Genomic DNA, 13,074 nt, shown 5'->3' with positions numbered 1-13,074 from the left:
CGGAGGAAACCCATGCCGACATGGGAGATGTGTGAACTCCACACAGACAGTCATCCAAGTCCGGATTCCTGGCACGTGAGGCAGCAGTTCTAACCATTGTGCCACCGTGCCACTTCTGCATGTTTAGATATTAATTTATTTTGCATCATAGGTGCTGTGATGATGATATTTGCAACAAGGGATATAGAGCATCTGGGACCTGAATGAACAGGGCAAGCAGAAAAGCATCTCCATAAGTTTGCAAGACTGTGAAATTAAAAGTGCAAGGACTAAGAAGGATATGCAAATTAGAGTGAGTGTCAAATCCGGTATATAAAGAAAGGGAGAAAGATTAGATTAAGAGGCAGTAGCCTAAAGCCCAAAGAAAAACACAATTAAAACTTAAAGGATTGAAATGCCATACTTTTACTGGTTAATTGTCAGTGCCAGAGAAGTTGTTTGGCAGAGATTAACCCTTATCAATCATCACAACTGTACATAGACTGAATTAGCCAACATTGATTTTCTGTGGTGAGTTTAGTTTGTATAAAACGTGCAAATACAGCAATGTTACATCATTCAAAGCATTTTGAATGTGAACCATTTTGCACCCCCCCCCCCTCAAAATATATGCGATTTTCTCGAAGCTTCTCAAACAGCAATTTTTGAGCTGAACTTTGCATTTGTCCCTCATCCGAATTTGCTGAACAATCACTCATAAGAAACAATGGCCATCATTAGCCTCACCATTATTTTCACAGGAAAATCCAGTGTGTGGGGGTTAAGTCTACAGTGAAAACTGTCCAACAGCGAGAAGCAAAAGCATAGTTGAGAATATGCTGTTCTCTACCAACGAAGTGGAAAAATACGGTGCATGTCTAATATGTTTTAGTGGAGCTCGTTGGTCGTCTAAATAGATTGATGAATGCTATGTCTCAGTGAAAACATTTTAACCAAGATAATCGAGATGGTTCTAAACTAGGCGGTGAATGTTAAAAAGGCCTTACATGTATCTTGAACAAACAACTGCAATATCTGAAAACATAAAGGCCCTAAAAGGAATGGGGAACCTTGGACTGCTTAAGGGTAATATTTATAGTATCAAGTAATGAACAGCATCTTCTGATGCATTGTAAAATGTGCGCATTAAGATGCTGTGGCTCATTTAACTTTATATAAATGGAAAGTTAAGGAAAAGCAACCTGATTGATGTTATTGTGATGGACGAGTTTGACCCTATGCGAGTGTCTCTCAGTTGTAGTCTGCTGTTGGGATCAGTAACGTTTATTCCAAGATAGGGTTGCATTACAGAAGGTGAGTCATGAATGTGGTGGTGTATGAGTTGGATTTCCATCCGCATGTGGCAGCTATGTGGCTTCACTGGTTATTGTCGGTCCAGGTCTACCAACAGCTTTGTGAGAAATTAATTCACTTCAGAAAGTGACTAATATGATTTAATGACACATGCTAAACAACATAAATTAACTTGACATTAATGTTCCTCACCCTCCAGGTTTTGAGAATTCTACCAATTCACTTTCCTGAGAGTAAATAATACGAACAAATTAAATTCTACCTGCTGCTATACAGTTAAAATGAAAATAAATGCAAGACTTTTATATTGTCTGACATTTTTGCTTCCAAAGCAGAAACTGCTATGATTTATGACCAGTTGCAGATGCTGTCAAGTTTGCTGGCATTCACTGATGTCTTTAACAACTTTTAGAAAAGTGTCCCCTGACAGGCGATACGTTCTCTGTGACCTGTTAGCTAATTGCCAACATTGCATTGTGTATACAACTGATAACAGAGGCATAGTGACATTTATTTCCCCAAACCCACTCCCTCAATCAGGATCAGGTATTCAGTACGGAGAAAATTGGAATAAAACATGGAGTTAAACCACCAGTTCATTGCCGCGTAACCAGCAATCATGGTACAGAATACGAAATGAATGACGCTCTTCCACGAGGAAGCATTCAAAAAGAGAGTGGTCAGATCACTGATTTCACATGGAGCTGAGGCAGGAAGGGAAAATAAATTGCTAGCGTGGGTTCTAGGCATAGATTTATAAATTGGAGTCAGCTAGATGGGCTGAATGGCCTTATTCATTTATTTAGGTGCTGCCATTTTCAGTACCATTATAAGTTGAATCCATGTGCAAGTTAGAAACATTTAACACCAGTGGATGTTTAAAACATTAACTTGAGCAGAGATAGATAGAAGTATTGATTTATATGTCAGACTACCAAACCAGAATGTGCAGTCCATTTAAACCACCAAATCACACAGGACCTAAATTTAAAATGGGCTATAGTTAATTTAATATTTTAATTATTTATTCCACCCTGAAGATGCATTAATTAAGGATTCCACATTTCCTAATATTTAACGAACTGGCTATTATGTTTGTGGCATTAAAACACTCAGGCTCAAAATTAATCAACAGGCAGTGGCGAATCTGGTACTGAATTGGCCATCCATTCTCTGCTGTGTCTAATGTTTAATTCATTGAATGCAGTGAAGCTGAATATCAGGCTCTGCATATAACGGAGTGCCAATCGGATATTATCTGTTTAATGCCACTGCCCAGGAGCAGTGTTTTGGAAATACAGCGGTGGATGAAAATTCTGGTTTCATATCTCAAACTGGCGGAGATTAAGAATAATAAGAGTTATGAACAAAAACCTCAAGAACAATTAATAACTGTGCCATCTCTGTGATAATGAAGGACTAGACCCTTTATTTGCAATATTGAGGCCATAAATTAGCTACATTCGATGATTGGCTCTTTTGAAATTTGAATGGTGCAATTCTACAAGTGGATGGTTTTAGTAGAAGTAAAATGTAAAGGCAAATCATTTTGTTAATGCAGATATAATAGAAACATATTTCACTTACTATCGAAATCTGCGACAGTGAATGAAAAGTTGAAATGAAAATGAAAACGAAAATTGCTTATTGTCACAAGTAGGCTTCAAATAAAGTTACTGTGAAAAGCCCCTAGTCACCACATTCCGGCGCCTGTTCGGGGAGGCTGGTACGGGGATTGAACTGTGTTGCTGGCCTGCCTTGGTCTGTTTTAAAAGCTAGCTCTTTTGCCCTGTGTAAAACCAGCCCCTCGTTGGTTAACTGTTTGTGCATAAAGTTGGTTAACTGTACATTTGCATGTGCTGTGCAATTTTACAAGTGGAATAATTGGGAATTAACAAACCTGTCATTACAATCTATTGTTCACTCCAAATCTTTCCTTTTTTAGAATGGAAATTTGATTGAGTCCCTAATCACACTGAATTGGCGCAATTTACGATAAAAGTGTAACCACAAAGTTAACGTACCACAAGATATATTTTAATATGGAGGAAAACAGGATAGAGGTAAAACCTCATGCCCTTTAGAAACTTGGTTCTCAGAGATGGTGTTTACATCATGTGTAGGAGCGGGTGGAGGTGGGGAAACACCAAACACATCCTGTACGCACAATGGGCAGAACAGGAAGCTTCCACCATTCACAAATTTAACCGTAGTAACATGGCTTTGAGAGTGGGTCCCGGTCTCCACATGTGACATCAACCAGGTTTGATTCGTAGCAGTGGGTTTTATTAATAGTTTGTTGAATTGATGTTAGGGACATTTCTGGTTAGCTTTAGTTTCTTTTTTCTCTACATTCAGGGACCTAACCACCATACATCCTCTTCAAACCAGTGCACTTGCTGCAAACCAAGAGGGCTGCGTGTTTGCTTTAGACCTGCGCACTTCTCTCTTGACGTATCATTGCAAAACATTGGCGCATTAAACATTACAGTAAAACATGTTTAACTGTATATTGAAAGGAAGCCAACTCAATTAGCTGTTTATTTGATGTCTGTTTCCGCTGAGGTATTTCTACTCATATATTCATAAATTAAAATGTAACCTAAGTTGCTTATGCCTCCTCAGATACATGGAAAAAGCCCAACCATAGTCTGGAAGGAGACAATTAGGCAGCTGTGGGCTTATTCCAATCGCAGATTCCTGAGGAAAAGCCATATCCAGTCTGGGTTTTGATCACTGCAGAGTGACCTTTGCTTGAAAGGGCATGCTTGTGGACAGGATCATGTGCAGCTCTTACGCAATGAAGAGACAGTCAACATTCAGTGGTCAGGCTTGCAGAGAAGAATGGTCACTTGAGCATGGTATAAGTCACATGAGTCAGCACTTCAGGAGAGATGGGGGGGGGGGGGGTTGGAGAGAGAAATGAGGGTTGGGCAGAGAATGTCCATTGTTCACATTTCTAGAGGATGGCTTCAGCGCAGTTCTTTGTCTATTCCTCCCTCTTTCTGTTACTTAGTCAGAAATGCATTGAAATTGTGACTTCATTCTTTGGATGGGAGGTTAAAGCCACTTTTCACTTTCTTCAGCTTCCTCTTCTTTTAAATTTCCTCATCGTCCCATGATTTGTGTGCAATATCTGCAGTGGGGAGAAGACTGCTCCCAACTCACTAGGCATGGACGGCATGGTGGCACAGTGGTTAGCACTGCTGCCTCACAGCGTCAGGCACCCAGGTTCGATACCGACCTTGGGTGACTGTCAGTGTGGAGGTTGTATGTTCTCCCCATGCCTGCGTGGATTTTGACCGGGTGCTCCAGTTTCCTCCCACAGCCCAAGGATGTGCAGGTTAGGTGGATTGGCTATGCTAAATTGCCCGTTAATGTCCAAAGATGTGCACGTCATGGGGATAGGGCGTGGGAGTGGGCCTAGGTAGAGTGCTCTTTCAGAGGGTCGGTGCAGACTCGATGGGCTGAATGGCCTCCCTCTGCACTGTAGAGATTCTATACCATGCAATCTTGAAGTATCTTCTGGGAAGTTGAAGAACCTTCTTTACCTCAAACTATAATTGTGATTTTGTAGCCGCTGGGAAGTCAAGATGGCATGATCAGTACAGAAAGATATCAAATGGAACAAGTGCACTCTTCAGCCCAATCTATTATGTGAACTTGGGAAATGCTGTTCAGTCCATCGTTGCAACCATTTCCTGAATAGTTGGGAATTTCCCAACCAACATTTTCCAATTTGACTGTCCGCACAGCCCAACCTGGGTACCAGGAAGTTTCAGCAATGTGGTATTGCTCAAAGTAGGTCAATCATTACATTGTTTCAAATGCTGGGGTATGAGAAGAGACTGTGAAGTAAGTGAGTCCTGATAGAACGAAAAAGATTTAGAAATCCACCTTGGGTGGTGAGGAAAATGGACAGGATTGGATTGGCCACCCATTTTATGCAGTGCATCATATTCGGATCTATTGCTGACTTTGCTCACCTGAAACAGATAGGTAAATAAATAAATCTCATTATGTCACATTAAGGAGAACCCAATTACTTGTTTGGGACATATTGCTGTTCTAGTAAATACCAAGCAGTATAAAAAAGAGTGAGAAATATTAAGCTGTTCATACTTTTTCAAAGCAAGCATCTATTCAGAAATATTTGGTGTTAGAAAACTATTCTGGGCCTTCCGGTGGTGACATGTAGGTGGAGTCACAATTTGCGTGGCTCCCGTCAGAGGCCCCGTTTTTTGGTCCTTTTTACTGTTTTGTTATGCTCTTGACGTAGCATAAGCTGTTTCATTGATGTGCACTCTGACAAAGGAAGGTTCAGACTAGGAGATAGCTTTAACACATTTATTAAACTGTTAACAATTCTCCTACTTGGATTCGACTCTCCTGTTAATCCTGCTATAGCTACTCAGACTGACGAACCAGTCTGCTACAATCCATGTGGTGGGTGTGATGTGTTTCAAATCAACCCTGTGTACTCACTGAGAGTCTACACTGGAAAGAGGAAGATCATGTGTGCTGTGTCCTTTTATATGGGTTAGTGTAATGCCCTCCTGTGGTAGTGTCACCTCTGTGTGTGTCGTGAATGCCCATTGGTTGTGTCCTATCTTACTGGCCTATTGGTTGACTGTCTGTGTGTCATGTCTCTGGTGCTTCCTCTAGTGTCTAGCTAGTCTACGTGTATTTACATTAACCCCTTGTGTACTTACAGTGATGCATATCACCACATTCACCTCATTTTGGGGGAACTTTTATGTGAACTGTCTCCAATAAAGTTATGGGTATTAGAGGATGTCGAAAATCCAATGAAAGAATACAGCATGACAAGGAAGCAGCGTTAGTCCGTGAGCGGGCCTGAGCACGGTGCAAAGTTCTGCGGGAGGAACGATGGCGGGAACCAGCTCACCAGGTAAGGTTGTGCCCATTACAGTGGACACGCTGGCCGAGGTGATGGCGGTGGAGTTTGAGCGGCAGTTAGCCAAGCATTTTGAGCGGCATGGAAAGGAGGTGCTGGGAACTCTTAAACAGTCGGTGGAAGATACACTGGCCCCGATAAAGGAGGCTCTTGGACAGATGTCGGAGACAGTGCGGGAGCTTGGTGAGGTGCTGAAGGGAATGGACGCGGCATTATCGCGACACAGCGACCAGCTCGCCTCGATGGAAGAGGAGCTGCTGAAGGTGGAGGAGAGCAATAAAGGATTGAGAGCCAACGTGGAGGACCTGGAGAACAGGTCACGGCGGCAGAATCTTCGGATCGTGGGGCTGCCTGAGGGATTGGAGGGCACGGGGCCAATGCAGTACTTTTTGGAGATGTTCGCAAAATTGCTGGAGAGGAAAGCACCACCTCCCTCTTTGAGCTGGATAGGGTTCATTGGTCGCTCTGGCCGAAGGTAAATGATCCACCAAGAACTGTGATAGTCTGTTTTCACAGCAATCAGACAAAGGATAAGGTCTTGAGATGGGTCAAGCAGAATCGAGAGGTGAGTTGGAGGGCTAGTGGTATTTGAATATACCAGAACGGTGGAGCTGGCAAGAAGGTGTGTGGTCTTTAACAGAGCAAAGCAATCACTTTACAAGAGTAATGTTTGCAGTGGTCTACCCAGCAAAACTGAGGCTTAAGTATAACCCCAAGGACCAATTTGTTCAAATGGTGGAGGAGCCAGAGGCATTTATGAGGGCTAAGTTTGGAGTCTGATCTCTCATGTTATGGTTGGGAGGGGATGATTCGGGGACAGTGGGGTAATGAGTTTGATTTTCCCACTTTGTTTTTGTGTTTAACATGTAATAATAATCTTTATTGTTGTCACAAATAGGTTTAGTTTAACACTACAATGAGGTTACTGTGAAAATCCTCCTGTCGCCACATTCCGGCGCCTGTTCGGGTACACTGAGGGAGAATTCAGAATGTCCAATTCACCTAACAGCACGTCTTTCAGGACTTGCAGGAGGAAACTGAAGCACCCAGAGGAAACCCACGCAGACACGGGGAGAATGTGCAGACTCCGCACAGTGACCCAAGCCGTGAATCGGAACTGTGACCCTGGCGCTGTGAACCAACAGTGCTAACCATTCTGCTACCGTGCCGCCCTGAGCTACCGCAAAAAGCTACTGCTTTTTGGTCCCTCCACAGGGGAAGGCTTGTGGGGGTTGCTATTTCGTGTGGCAACTACTCACTTCAGGTATCTGGGAGTGCAGGTGGCTTGAGACTGGGCCCGGCTCTGTAAATTGACTTTTAAAAGCCCGTTGGGTCGGGTCGAAGAGGATCAGTTGTGGTGGGACAGCTTCCGTAGCACTGGCAGGCCAGATACAGTCAGTAAAGATGAATGTTTTGCCGTGGTTTTATTATTCCAGTGTTTTTTACGGTCTTGTCAAAGGTATTTTTTCTGGGGGTGAAATGATTGATTTCATCATTTGTCTGGGCTGGCACGGTAGTGAGAATTCAGAAAACGGTGCTTTATTGAGAGCGACAGTCGTGGGGTTTGGCTCTTCCAAATCTGATGTATTATTATTGGGCGGTGAAGGCCATGAAGGTGCGCAGTTGGGGTAGGAAGCGGAGGCAATGTGTGCGAGGATGGTGGCAGGCTCTTTTATTCGGGGTTGCAGGTGCTGGTGCTGGCAACAGCACAACATCTGTAACCCCCAGGGAAATATGCGACAGTGATGGCCACACTGAGGGAATGGAGACAATTTTGGCAGCATATTAGGTTCAGGACGGGGTCAAAGTTGATGCCGATTTGGGTGAATCATTTGTTTGAGCCGGATGTTAGGTATTGGGACTGGGAGGAGCAGGGGTGGAGGGGGGGCGGTGGAAATGAAGAACCTATTTCTGGAAGGGCAGTTCACAAGCTTGGGGAATGTTAGCAGATAAGTTTGGGATTCAACAAGCCTTTAGGTACATGCAGGTGTGGGATTATGCAAGGAAGGCCATCTGGACCTTTCCGGTGACACTGCCCTCCTCGTTGGAGGGGGTGTCGTCGGTGGAGGTTTGGAGAGGGGGTCATTTCTGCGATTTATGAGAGAGTTCTGGAGGAGGATATGGTGTCGTTGGAGGGGGGGGGCGGGAGTTACAGCCAAGTCGGAGGAGGAGCTGGAGGGTGTTATTAGAGGAGGGGTTGTGATGTAAGGTGCTGCAGAGGGTGAATGCCTCAACCTCATGCGTGAGACTAGGGTTAATACAATTAATACACATGGTGCACCTGACAAGGTCAAGGTTGAGCCAATTGTTTGAGAGGGTGGAGAACACTTGTGAACAATGTAGGAAAGGTCCGGCCAACCAGGGTTCTGTTCCTGTCCGAAATTGTGGAAGTTTTGGGGTTCTTTCTTCAGCACCATGTCGGGGCTGGTTTAGCTCACTAGGCTAAATCGCTGGCTTTTAAAGCAGGACAAGCAGGCCAGCAGCACGGTTCGATTCCCATACCAGCCTCCCCGGACAGGTGCCGGAATGTGGCGACTAGGGGCTTTTCACAGTAACTTCATTGAAGCCTATTCGTGACAATAAGCAATTTTCATTTCATTTCATCCTGCCCTTGGATTTGGAGCACAGTCCCCCGGGGGCCATATTTGGGGTATTGGACCTGCTGGAGCTGCAGGCGGAAGCGTGGGCGGATGTTTTAGCCTTCGCCTTGCTGATTGCTCACAACTGGGTTATAGTGAGGTGGAGGTCAACTTCTCCACCCTGTGGCTCTGTTTGGCTGGGGGTCCTGATGGAGTTCCTGTATCTTGAGACGGTTAAGCTTAATTTGAGGGGGGCTATTGAGAGGTTCTATAAGAGATGGAGTCTGTTTATTCAGCACTTTAAAGAGTTGGTCACCCTCAGCTGCTAAAGTGGGGGGGGGTTATTTTCCGAGCCATATAGGTATTAGTTGGTAGTGTGCGGGGGGTGGGGGGGGGGGGGGGGGGGGTATTCTTCTGTTATCCTCTTTACTTTGTGTCGTTTTGTTTTATGTATAAAATGTTAAAATGTTAAAAAATGAATAAAAATTTTTTTTTTTAAAAGAACTATTCTACTTTAAAATAGTTGTTTGGTAGTACAGAAGAATGGGCAGCATGTGGCACAGTGGTTAGCACAACTGCCTCACAGCTCCAGGGTCACGGGTTCAATTCCGGCCTCAGGTACCTAATGTGTTGAGTTTGCACTTTCTCCCCGTGTCTGCGTGGGTTTCCTCCGGGTGCTCCGGTTTCCTCCCACAGTCCAAAATGTGCAGCTTAGGTGGATTGGCCATGCTAAATTGTCCTTCAATGTCCAAAAGGTTAGGTTCGGTTACTGGGTTATGGGTATACAATGGAGGCTTGGGCTTAAGTAGGGTGCTCTTTCTAAGGGCTGGTGCACTGTAAATTCTATAATTCTATGAACTTAAATATTGCTGAAAAAATACCTTTTGTTGAAGCTTTTCATCTTGCACTCATCAGGGCAATCACAACATTACCAATGTCAGGGAAAGCACAACTTTATAGTGTATGAGAAGAGTTTGTTGATTGGTTGGCTGTCCTCAGGGCAATACCTTGACCAATCAGAGTCAAGCTGCCTGGTTTAAATTTCAAACGACGTTTGGTAGTTAACTGTCAGTCACCATTAACTGGTGCATTCTCCGTGGCAATGCCTCGCCCAATCAGAGTATAACTGGGGTATAACTGGGCAGCACGGTAGCATTGTGGATAGCACAATTGCTTCACAGCTCCAGGGTCCCAGGTTCGATTCCGGCTTGGGTCACTGTTTGTGCGGAGTCTGCACATCCTCCCCGTGTGTGCGTGGGTTTCCTCCGGGTGCTCCGTTTTCCTCCCACAGTCCAAAGATGTGCAGGTTAGGTGGATTGGCCATGAAAAAATTGCCCTTAGTGTCCAAAATTGCCCTTAGTGTTGGGTGGGGTTACTGGGTTATGGGGATAGGGTGGAGATGATGACCTTGGTAGGGTGCACTTTCCAAGAGCTGGTGCAGACTCGATGGGCCGAACGGCCTCCTTCTGCACTGTAAATTCTATGATAATCTATGATAATAACTTTGTGCTCCTAAATTCGAGTTTGTGGCAGCCATTGTGGACTTTGAGTGTGTGCATGGTATACACCGCGGTTTCCACCCTGGTAAGAAAATGTAACTGCAAACTCAACCTTACAGTAGTCTCTGCAAAACGTAGCAGATCTCCCAGAAGGCCGCACTACCATTTCATCCCCAGCAAAGCCAATCAGTAAAAACCAAACTAAGCCCATTGTGATGGGGGGATTTTTTGTCAGGCCAGTTTCCAGGAATAATTTTCTCTGACAAATCCACTTCAGTGTTACCAGTTCAGTTGCCTGGGGATGAGCAGGTTACAGCAGATGTCATTTCAAACGTGTTCAGCGAAGTTGTCCAAATTTAAGTCTGGTCCCCCTTTGTGGAGACCAGTGCTGAATGGCCCTTCTCTGAGGCGAAGGAAATAGATCCCGTGACTCTGTCTCGCTCTAACATGCAGATTTGCTAAGACGTTAGATCCCGCGAGGCATTGCGAGCCGGGTAGATCACAGGAGCAGGTCTCCTGGAGTCAATCAGCCACGCAGGCTGCTTTTCGAGTGCAACATGGCCGCTGGATCGCGCCCAAAATGTTTGATCGATAGAAAATCAGATGACGGCCAAGATCGGAGAAATATCCCCACCATTAAATAAAAATCATGCTGTGGGGGCAGGGTCTTTGGGCGGGACTCTCTGTCCCGCCGCACCCGTTTCTGGTGCGGGGCGCCCCCGCCAGCAGCGGGATTCTCTGTCCCGCTAGCCGCCTAATAGGGTTTTCCATTGTGAGCACCCCACGCCTTTAGGAAATCCGTGGGTGTGAATGCACTGCCGATGAAGAGGAGGATCAGGCCAACGGAGAATCACGCCCATCGTGTACATTTAAGGCTGAGATAGATTCTTGATCAATGAGGGAATCAAGCGGTATGGGGAAAGGGCAGGCAAGTGGACATGGGGAATGTCGGAGCAGCGAAGATTCTATTGAATGGAGGAGCAAGCTCGGGAGGATGAACGGCCTATTCCTGTTTCTTATGGTCTCATGATGAATATTTTTTAAGGGTGGCCTTGAATACAAAAACATGAAAGCAAAAACACCCCCGAACACTCTGGACTTCACAGCTGTGAAAGATCAATAGTGCCCAGATTCATGTTTCTTATTGAGATGGTGGCAGTATGTGCAGTTACCTACTTCACTAAGGTGGTGCAAACCGTTGCAAATTTCTCTTGCATGATGCACAAAACGGGCAGTACAAAAATCGGCCTCCAATTCTATGCTGCACTTGATATTTGTTTTGACTGCAATGGAACTGATTATCAGGTGATGCATATTCAGGGTGACCATTATTGTTTGTTTCACACCAACACCTGAGAGACATTTCTACCACTAACCATTTTGTTAAGTTACGAGCATTCTAATTTACATTCAAAATTTCTGCTCCGAATCCTCAATCCCAATTGCTTTTCCAAATCAATTGATGATACGCTAATTTTATTTCCTCCCCCCTTCACATCCTCCCTCCGCACCCCCTCTCCTCCCCCACCGAATAACTGTACATAATAAAACTGGTTGTCATTCCTTTGTATCCAGTTTGCAAAAGTGTTGCAGGGCCAAATAGTTATTTTCTGCAATAATGCTGCAGTAGGGTGTGTCTTGCTCCTCTCTACTGGTATTGGAGTACTATAAACAAGAAATGGAGCTTCCTCAGTAAGAGTAAAGAGGAACTCAACCGCATTCGGAAGTCGTAAGTTTGGTTAACGTACAAACATCAAACACTTCCAAGAATCGTGAACTATGTGCCTCTCTATTGCAATCCATAAATCTAGCTGTAACACTGCATTTCCTTTGAGGATCGTGGACGAGTCATCGATGGCACTGGTTTCTGCAGTTTATTGCAAAACAAAATTATTTTATGATAAATAATGGAACATTCCATTTAGATTTGAAAAATTTACACACAATACAAATTCCTTCTGCTGGATTCCATTCCCTTTGATTCTCAATAAAACTCATTTCACCGTCTACCTTCTCCTATTTCGATAACATGAGACTTCCTCATTCTCGTGCAGCAAACTAGTTCAGTAGCTCAGAGTATGTACCACTACTCACCTACCAATATGTTCGTTTTCGTAATGGAAATAAAATGTGCTGGAAAAACTCAGCAGATCTAACAGCATCTGTGGAAGGAGGAAGAGAGTTAGCCTTTCAAGCCCAATATTACGGAAGTGAATAGAGGCCGAAATGTGATGGATTTTATGCTGTTGACAAAATGGGTGGGTCAGGTGAAATGAAAAGGGAAGGTCAGGGATAGGTGAGAGTGTAGGGGAGGTTAAATTACAAAGATCTCAGGGACGACAAGGCAAAGTGAATGGAAATGGCAGTCGTAAAGGGAAATAAGTGTTGGCCCAGAGTAGGTGGTCGACGTCAGGGTAAAGGTCAGCGCTATCATTTGGCATGCCCATCCTCATTTCTGCCAATAACATTTCAATCTGCATAACAACACATCACAGGCTCACACATAGTGATTAAAAATCTATCCAAGCTGTTCACATTAATGGCTAGTTTCGCCTGTTGAATAGCGCTCAGGAATGATGAAATGATTTCTCTCAGTGAACTACGGAACTGTCTTTCCAAGGGCCTTGCAGATCACAGGATCTTTAGTGAAGAAAGAGCCCAATCGGCCCATTGAAAGAGTATTCTACCTAGCCACACTCCCCTGCCTTGTCCCCGTAATTCCATAAATTCTCTCTTTCAGAAAGCGATTCAATACCTTTCGAGTACTTCGATCGAACATGTATCC

Source organism: Scyliorhinus canicula, chromosome 5, assembly GCF_902713615.1.
Source record: "Scyliorhinus canicula chromosome 5, sScyCan1.1, whole genome shotgun sequence".
In the NCBI taxonomy this organism is placed as follows: Eukaryota; Metazoa; Chordata; class Chondrichthyes; order Carcharhiniformes; family Scyliorhinidae; genus Scyliorhinus; species Scyliorhinus canicula.
Note: the sequence above shows the minus strand (reverse complement) of the source record.